The 9,345-nt window shown below is 37.5% G+C and overlaps 2 long non-coding RNA genes across 5 annotated transcripts; both read right to left on the minus strand.

Annotated features, from left to right (window-relative positions):
* Window positions 1-383: 383 nt before the first annotated feature.
* Window positions 384-1,756, minus strand: LOC110942037. 3 transcript variants are annotated; one of them, XR_004863134.1, is made up of 7 exons: window positions 1,711-1,756; window positions 1,569-1,613; window positions 1,416-1,485; window positions 1,227-1,340; window positions 1,055-1,132; window positions 911-970; window positions 384-791 (listed from the first exon to the last, which is right to left on the minus strand). It is a non-coding gene; the product is annotated as an uncharacterized LOC110942037 (long non-coding RNA). The 3 variants fall into 3 exon arrangements; XR_002594596.2 differs by having other exon boundaries at window positions 911-1,132; XR_004863135.1 differs by having other exon boundaries at window positions 911-1,132; window positions 1,569-1,622.
* A 142-nt stretch (window positions 1,757-1,898) lies between these two features.
* Window positions 1,899-3,910, minus strand: LOC110942036. 2 transcript variants are annotated; one of them, XR_002594595.2, is made up of 2 exons: window positions 3,536-3,910; window positions 1,899-3,042 (listed from the first exon to the last, which is right to left on the minus strand). It is a non-coding gene; the product is annotated as an uncharacterized LOC110942036 (long non-coding RNA). The 2 variants fall into 2 exon arrangements; XR_002594594.2 differs by having other exon boundaries at window positions 1,899-3,031; window positions 3,536-3,892.
* Window positions 3,911-9,345: the final 5,435 nt, after the last annotated feature.

Below are 9,345 nucleotides of genomic sequence, written 5' to 3' on the forward strand. Positions count from 1 at the left end.
GTCACACCTAACTTCTTTTCCCGTGACATTTGGTATCATTCTGTCACACAACAAAAAACAAAGTGACTATGGTGTGGCTAATGGTTATTTATAGCCATACAAAATTGTGTTTTTAAATGTGGCTGTTGTTTAACCTTTAGTCACACATAACTTCTTTTCCCATAACATTTGGTATCATTTTATCACACAAGAAACAAAATGACTACGGTATGGCTAATTGTTATTTATGGCCATACAAAATTTTGTAATTTTAAGTGTGACTGTTGTCTAACCTTTAGTCACACGTCTTTATTGTGATTTTATATGCCCAGTTTTGTTTAATTACCCATTTTATTTCAATTTCTTTGAAATTCAAAAACAGATGTAAACATGAGAGAAACTAAAAGACAAATGATGTAAACAATAATAACCCAAAAACCATACATAAGTTTTCGGTTTAAATACTAATTAAAAACATAAACTAATCATCAAAACCGATCCACAAAAGTTACAAAGAGAAACGACTACACATAAACTAAAAACTATTTCTAGGTTGTTTTCATCAAGTCCATACACTCACTGCATTTAAATGCTGCAAATTTGTAACTGGCCACCTTGTTGTCACGGTGAGGAGTAAACTTGCAACCAACGGCTAATTCTCATGCCCCTTGCTGTTGTCATGGTGGGGAGTAAACTTGTAACCAATAGCTAACTCTCATGCCGTATCTTTTTGTCTCACGTGACTCAAAATCTTTAGGAAGAAAAATCCTTGAAACCTCCTCACATTGGCCAAAGAGTTTCCCAAGAGTATTCTTAATTTGAAACAGGTAAATAATAAAACTTTAAACATGTGAAATTAAATAACATAAAAATGTAATATGCAGAATAGTGGTTAAAAAATACATCAGCAATGCTTTCATCATAACCATACCCGCTTATAAACGCAGTTAGTGCTGAAGTCTGCGCACTCTTTTGGAAAGATCTCTCATTGCTACAGAAACAAATATGAATTCTCAGTCAAATGTCGGTTAGAATCTAACTGGGTGTTAAAACACTTGATGGCAAAGAATCATACCCAGTATCGAGAGTGTATTTACTTTTTACTTAACTAAATCAAGTTTTACTGGATGGTCAAGCAATGGTTCACCATTAACTTCAAGAGCATGCAGATAGAAATTTAGAATCATATATGCAAAAAATGTCATAAATACTTGAAAAAGGAAACCAAGAAGGAAAACAAAACATACCTCTTGGGTAGCCTCACGAGTAACAAATTCAACATGCACGTAGCCTGCAAATCGATCATCCCTTATTAACGAACCTCAACAACTTCAGCCGCGTCTTTGAAGAAATTAATTCTGCTGAGAAACAAGTAACAATCATACACAACGAATAATATTTGACATACTTATCAAGTATAGACAAAGTGCACATACACGTCACTTTCTTCAATAGTGAAGGTTAAGTTGCCCGTAAACGAAGTTTGGGGAGCAGCCGAGTTTGAGGCTGCCATATAACAATTATTAGCAATAATTTATTACTAACACAATAACACATTTAAAACAAAACAGCTTGAAAAAACCACTAACCGCTTTCTTTGATGATGGAGCATCAGCCATCTCCACATTAGCATCCTGCATATACTTTATAATTAGTTAGAAACTAAATCCTAAAGTTAAGAATATAAAACATGTATAGATATATCAAAAAAAAATTGAAAGAAAATAGTACCTTTTTCTTTGCATTTTGCAGTACATCCTCCTCTTTGGAGCTTTCAATGTGGCAAAATTACCTAAGTCACTTTTGCACTCAGTTCTGCTGAACACTCATTAGCAAGATGTTTCTCTTCTTCAGAGGCAGTGAGTTCTCTCCCGCAAATGATTGGCGTCTTCAAATCAGTAAGTTAAGGAAAGCTCAAGTTTAAAAAAATAAAAACTTGAATTGAACTAGTGCTTATTCTCCAGTCATTTCCACTAGTTATCAGTTGTTAACTAATGTACCAAAAAATCACATAAGTTACATTATATAAGACTATAATTCTAAATCTAGTATAGTTCAGATCAACGATTATTGGTCCTGAAACTGAGCAATTATATGGAAACTCAGGCAAAACAAGACCAGGATCTGGACTCTGTTCTGATTCTAGAACCTTGAGTAACGTTTGTTTATACGGTCAGACGGACCAACCCAAGCTCTTCAACTTCTCGTCGTCTAAGAAATACCGCTGATCGTTAAACGGTCTGTTCTCCACGAACTTAATGCTTGAATCTGGATCCATATTGACAAGCTTACACATATCTTTTGCAACATCAATCACTCTCCTTTCCTTTTTGGTCCCGATGTTGTAAACATGACCAACTTCCCCCCTTGTAAAGAATTACTTCAAAAGCCTCAGCAACGTCTTCGCCATAGAGGTAACTCCTTACGTTAGAACCGTCATCGTGAATCGGAAGCGGTTGTCCTCTCATCGCCAGAAGAATGAACTTCGGGATTAGTTTTTCCGGGAACTGGTTTGGGCCATAAACATTGTTTCCTCTAGTGGTGATCACGGGCAACCCGTATGACCTACCGTAAGCTATGGCATTTCCGCACCAGCTTTTGTGGCTGAATACGGGTTCGTAGGAAGAAGTTGCGAAGCTTCATGGTTACCAACAACGGCATCCTCCTCTGTTTTTCCATACACCTCATCTGTACTCACGTGAATAAACCTTCTAATCGGGCCGGTGACTTTGCAGGCTTCTAGAAGCACATGCGTTCCGTAGATGTTATTCTTTGTGAACTCAAAATTGTTGCCAAACGACTTATCGACGTGAGTCTGTGCAGCAAAGTGCATGATGGTATCGATCGACTAGGTGATCAGAAGGTAGTTGACGAGGTCGGCGCTGCCGATACCCCCCTTCACAAACTTCAAGTTGGCGGACGATCTTTGTCAAGCACAACGATCTTGTAATCAGGGTAGTTTGTGATCAGCCGGTTAACAACATGAAAGGCAATGAAGCCTGCAGCTCCAGTGATAAGGATGGTCTTTGGTTCGTAAGTAGCCATACCGGAACTGTCACAAGGCTAAGAAAATCAAAAGTCTGATTACAAAATCCACACGATAAAAACCTTTATAATTATTCAACACACTATGAACAACAAACCAACAAAGTTAAGTCAACGACAAATGACATAATTGCCAAACTGTATAGCATGTTTGACAGATCCAAATAACATTCTTCAGGAATATGGAAAGCACAAGCTAACAGATTTGTCCTTTCTTTCTCTAGCACATTGCTAGTGTTTTTATAAACTTTAGCCGTTCAACAACAAAAAACAAAACAAAACAAAAGAAAAAAACAAGCTAATAAATACATCCTTGCTTTCTTTAGTACCTTGTTAGTGTTTTAATAAGATTTCACCATTCAACAAAAAAGAAAATATGACCAGCAAAAATCACAAACATCAAGTCCAATTGACATCTTAGGGCTTTAATCATAACAAAACCACACATGTTTAACCTAATTTACATCAAGCTGTAAACTAAAACTACAATACGCCTGAGTAAAAAAATTACCATTTGACTTTAGATCTCTCTGAGTCTCCACAGAAGATGCTTCTGAATTACATCGCCTGCATCTGCAGGAGGAGGAAAGTGAAAATCGATATGAGTAATAGATTGCTTTAAACTGAATCATACGCTTAATTTGGGTAGCGGAGGAGAGTACATGAGAGGAGAGCATTGATGGTAAGTGGTAACTAAATCTGGTTAGGTTTTCGTGGACGTTGGAATTGGCGTTGGTCATGGTGGAGACACGGTGGAGATACAGTGGAGATCTCCTTAATTAGCTTGGTGGGGGTTAATTTAGGTTTTGTGGAGGTGGGGAATTTGGGGGTTTTGAGGAAGAAGGAAATGATTGGTGACACAAATTTTACTGTGTCCATCTAGTAACTTTAGCCACACAAACACACTTTATTGTGAAATATCATGATAGTTGCTTGTATTTTGTCACACAAATTTGTAAGTGGCTATATATCTTCCTTGATAATTACATACGGCCATACTTTTCTACTATGGCTAGTGATTGTTACATTTTTATATTAAACATGTGACTGAAGGTTTTAAAGAAATGTGTTTTCGTCACATGAATCAAGAAATCAAACAAACAAAGTGTCAATAGGTTATATTTGGCCACACTTTTCTAGTTGTGACTAGTAAATGTCACAGTTTTTTTCTAGAAATGTGGCTAAATGTTTTGATCTGTTATACAATAGCCACATTAATAATAAAATGTGTGGCTAAAAGTTTTGAGTTGTTATACAATGGTCACATTAATAATTAAATGTGTGGCTAAAAGTGTATTAAGATATTATAAAGGACCTTTAGCCACACATTTAATCAAAACTGTGGCAAGCCTGTTTTGGAAAAAGTGTGGCTAAAGTCTAGTTTTGACGTAGTGAAAGCTTAAGGATATGATATCCAGCGTTCCAGGGGTAGTTAAGCCTATTCCTGAAATTGCAGATGGGAGCCATAAGATATCTCGTTTTGCACCACCTATTTGTGATGCTGAGATACCCAAGAGGTTCCAGGTACCAAGCATGAAGTTATATGATGGCTCCACAGACCGTGAAGAACATATAGCTCAATACAGGGAAAGGATGGAGATTAACCCCATCCCAGAAAGGTTAAAGGAAGCATGTCTATGCAAGGGATTTGGATCCACCCTCATAGGATCAGCTTTTAAATGGCTGCTAAGTCTTCCCCCTACTCTATTACTTCATTTGCTAATCTAGTTAACTTGTTTAATAACCAATTTTCTTGTAGTAGAAAGTTTGAACGATTAACTAGTGATTTGTATAGGATAACACAAGGTCAAAATGAATCACTTAGAGATTATATCACTAAGTTTAGCAAAGAATCCTTAGATATTCCTAATTTGGATATAGCTACGGCTGTAGAAGCCTTTAAAACGGGATTGCTTAGGGATTCATTATTCTATGATGATCTTGTTATGACACCTTGCAGGAATCTTGATGAAGTAAGAACCAGGGCCCTTAGGTTCATCCGGTTAGAGGATGACAAAAGGATCCAGGAAAGACTAGCAGGATCCTCAAAACAGGAAAAACAAGGATCATCTTTCAAGAGCAACAAGTTCAAATCCTACAACAAGTCTGATAACCAGAATGTGCATGCAGTGGAACAGGAAGAGGATGATGAGGATTATCCTCCAATCTCTGAATACTGTTTTTCTGTTGATAACAATGAACTGATTCTTGCGATGCAGGATCTAGGTGAGAAAGCAAGATGGCCAAGAAAAAGTGATAAACCAGCTGCTACAAAGGATAAATCCAAGTGGTGTGCATATCATGAGGATTTGGGGCATCTCACTGAAGAGTGTATCGCACTGAGAAAGGAAATTGGTTACTTGTTAAGCAAGGGGCACTTAAAGGAGCTTTTGGGACGAAAGAAGTCGAGAACCCAGGATCCTGAAAGGATCCCTGGAAAAGCTCCGGCTCCTCTAGCAGATGCACAAGTTATAAACTTCATATCTGGAGGATCAGACATTTCTGGTACTTCCTTTTCAACAGCCAAAAGACATGCCAAAGAAACCAAGATGGATAATGGAGACAGTTACGTTCGAACTTCCAGTGTTACCAAGGGCAAAGTCATAACTTTTGATGAGGATGATCGTGTTGACATCCAGGATCCTCATCATGACGGTCTCATTATTACTCTTTTTATTTCTAACCATTTTGTTCGCAGGATCCTTGTAGATGGAGGAAGCTCTGTGAACACCATCCAGCTTGAAGTAGATAAACTACTTTGGGCATGTATGATAAGAGAAGTTAAGTATCCAAGATGGTTAGCCAATGTGGTTGTTGTTCAAAAGAAAAATGGAAAGTGGAAGGTATGTGTCGACTTTACTGATTTAAACAAGGCATGTCCCAAGGATCCTTTCCCATTACCCCACATTGACTCCATGGTGAATGCTACCGCGGGTCATGAACTGTTAACTTTTATGGATGCTTCATCTGGATTCCAACAAATTCAGATGGAACCTTCTGATCAAGAGGATACAACCTTTATGACCCCAACTGGTATATATTGTTATATTGCTTTGCCATTTGGACTAAGAAATGCAGGTGCAACTTACCAAAGGCTAGTCAACATGATGTTCAAGGAACAAATTGGACAAACTATGGAAGTCTATATAGACGACATGGTGGTTAAATCCAAGAAAGTTGAGGATCACCTTAAAGACTTGGAGGAAGCATTCAATATCCTTGATAAATTTAATATGAAACTAAATCCTTCCAAGTGCCATTTTGGTGTTAAAGCAGGTAAATTCCTAGGCTATATGGTGACGAAGAGGGACATTGAAGCAAGTCTAGAACAAATCAAGGCTATTGTGAATATCAAATCTCCTGCCAATGCTAAATATGTGCAAAGATTGACAGGCAGGATCGCAGCCTTGAACAGGTTCATATCCAAATCCTCAGAAAAGTGCAAGGAATTCTATGACATCCTAAGGAAAAACAAGAAATTTGAATGGACTGAGAAGCATGAAAGTGCCCTGAAAGCTCTTAAGGATTACCTATCCTCAGCCCCGGCCTTGATGAAACCAGAAAAAGGGGATATATTATCCTTATACTTAGCGGTATCCTCAAAAGCAGTAAGTGCGGTCCTTGTTAAGGATCACCAAGGTACACAACATCCTGTTTATTATGTAAGTAGAGTTTGCTTGATGCTGAATCCAGGTATTCACATTTAGAAAAACTTATCCTTGCTTTAATTATGGCATCCACTAAATTAAGACATTATTTTGAAACTCATGCCATTATTGTTAAGACTAATTTTCCAATCAAGAATGTTCTCAGGAAACCTGAAATGTCAGGAAGGATGGCTAAGTGGGCAGTGAAGCTCAGTGCTTATGATATAAGATATGAGCCTAGAACAACAATTAAATCCCAAGCCTTAGCTGACTTTGTGGCAGATTTCAGTAGTGACTTGCAAAGGGAAGCTGAATTAGAAGTCCAACAGCTAGAGGAAACTAAGGATCCTTGGATACTCTACACTGATGGAGCCTCTAATGTCAAAGGAACACGGTTTGGAATACTACTAAAATCGCCACAAGGGGACATAATACCCCACTCTATAGCTTGTGAGTTCCAAACTACTAATAATGATGCTGAAAATGAAGCCTTGATAGCTGGTTTGCAAATTGCTAAGCATATGAGGATCAGGTATCTTGAGGTACATGTAGATTCATGTAGGATCGTGTTTTGACCCGATTGAGTCGTTCAGAGGCTTTCTCCTAAGTTTCAGGTGCGGAATAACAAGAAACGTAGGTAGAAATAGCTTGCAATACACTTAATCTACCGATTTTATTAATCTGACAACGTTTACAGCTCAATTTTCACACCGGCAGCACCTTGGTATGGAAATCACAAAGTTACAAATGAGATTCGTTCAAGAGGTATATATAGTATTGGTAGGTTCCCATATTCGGACATGTTCATATAAGCGAACCTAGTAGGTTCCCACATACGGACATGAGAGGTTCCCATATTCGGACATGAGAGGTTCCCATATACGACATGTACCCAAAAGCGAACCTACTCTCTAAAACACCTATACTCTCCAGTTTTCTCGTAAAACGCGCCCTAATCTAACAATCTAAAACTAAGACTCGATCCAAGACGAAGTCGACAGATGTAGTGCACCAACAAACTCCCCCTCAGATGTTGACGGAGTCGTTCATCGAGTCTTTGACAATGTCGTATCTTTGCACCTTCAGTCTTGATAAGTCTTTGGGCTTCTCTCTCTCTTTCTTCATCTCTTACTCTTAAATCACCAACAAACTTCTTCTCTTGGATGTTGACATCTTTAAGTTCCTCATTTCCAACATGCACTCCCCCTCACATTCTGACTCTTCCTGCACAACAACTCTACCACAAACATAAGTTTTATGATAAACATTTAAGCATATAGACATCACTAATCACAAACTAATCAACCAAACAGATGCTAATGAACCACTTGGAATTGTAACATTTTTCTTATCAAAATAAACACAATCTCCCAAACCAACTGTTCATCATGTTTAGCACTTAGAATTTTGAAAATCAGCTTTTCAATATCAGTCGTCGAAAATCTTTTTGTCTTTTCAAAAATTTATGCTAAAACACACCAAAAATCTTTTTGGATTCTTCTGAAAAAAAATACATGCAGAAATGAACTATTTACAGACAATATTTTTGTGAGTTTGTGCTAGAGGATCATATCAGTTTTGAGACAAATCACTAACACCGTTAAGCTTTAAACATTATCAGTTCTAAACAATTTACCTAGATTGTCAGTATATTGGTCCACTTTAAATTTTCACACAAATTTTAATCGATTCGAGATACGATATTAATGTTTTAGAAACTTAAACTTAATTGTGTATCACTCCACTCGAATATACTCCTGTATCCAGATCCCAATGTTCAGTCTTACAGGTGAGTATACCACAGATGATATCTGTAAAGGGGTTATGTGCGAGGGCCGTGAGAGCTCAGGTCGATACTTCCGTATACGCAGAGAGATGACGGCTTCGACTTTTCGGTGTGTCCCCTTTAGAGGATCTTTTGATTACAACAGCAGCGACTATCAATTTTATTGTTTCATCAGCTTGCTGAGGGCGATGCTATGTTTCAAGCATTTTGCAGAAAGCATTATCTGGGGACTAGGTCAGAACTTCCATTCAGCAGAAGTCCCGGGATAATACCCCAGATATCACTGAGTATAAAGACCTAGTATCTCAGAAAGAGGGACCTTTCAAACAAGATTTCGAGGGTTACCCATATATCCAAGAATAGTTACCCACGAATTAAGCAAGTTTGAATTTAGGTTTATATCTCGTTTCAATTTACTTAAATGTGCGAAAATCTACTGACACATCCGCAGTAAGATCGTTTATCACATTTTGACTTTCCAATTCTTTAGCGTGCTGTGATAGTCCACTGATGTACTATCATTTCCTCTTTTATGCAACAAAAACTCATTTTAAATTTTTCATGTTTTTTGCCTTTTTCAAATTTTCTAATGTTTTTGGATTTTCTGAAATTTTCTACTCCCCCTAAAATGCAAACACATTAACGAAAATTGAAAACAAACTGTACAGAAACATGACAACCGATATCAAATCACATCAATCCGCCATTCACTTGTCATAAACAATCAGAACTCCCCCTATCAACAAACTATTTTCCCATTTAGATTTCAAAACACTTAAGTTTGTTTTAATCAAAATGGTTTTTCCGGAAAATAAGTTTGATTGATTTACCACTTGTAGATTTATCAAACAAATGTTCGGGGATGTGGTTCATCATCTTGTCTTCAAA

This window comes from Helianthus annuus, chromosome 7, assembly GCF_002127325.2.
Source record: "Helianthus annuus cultivar XRQ/B chromosome 7, HanXRQr2.0-SUNRISE, whole genome shotgun sequence".
NCBI lineage: Eukaryota > Viridiplantae > Streptophyta > Magnoliopsida > Asterales > Asteraceae > Helianthus > Helianthus annuus.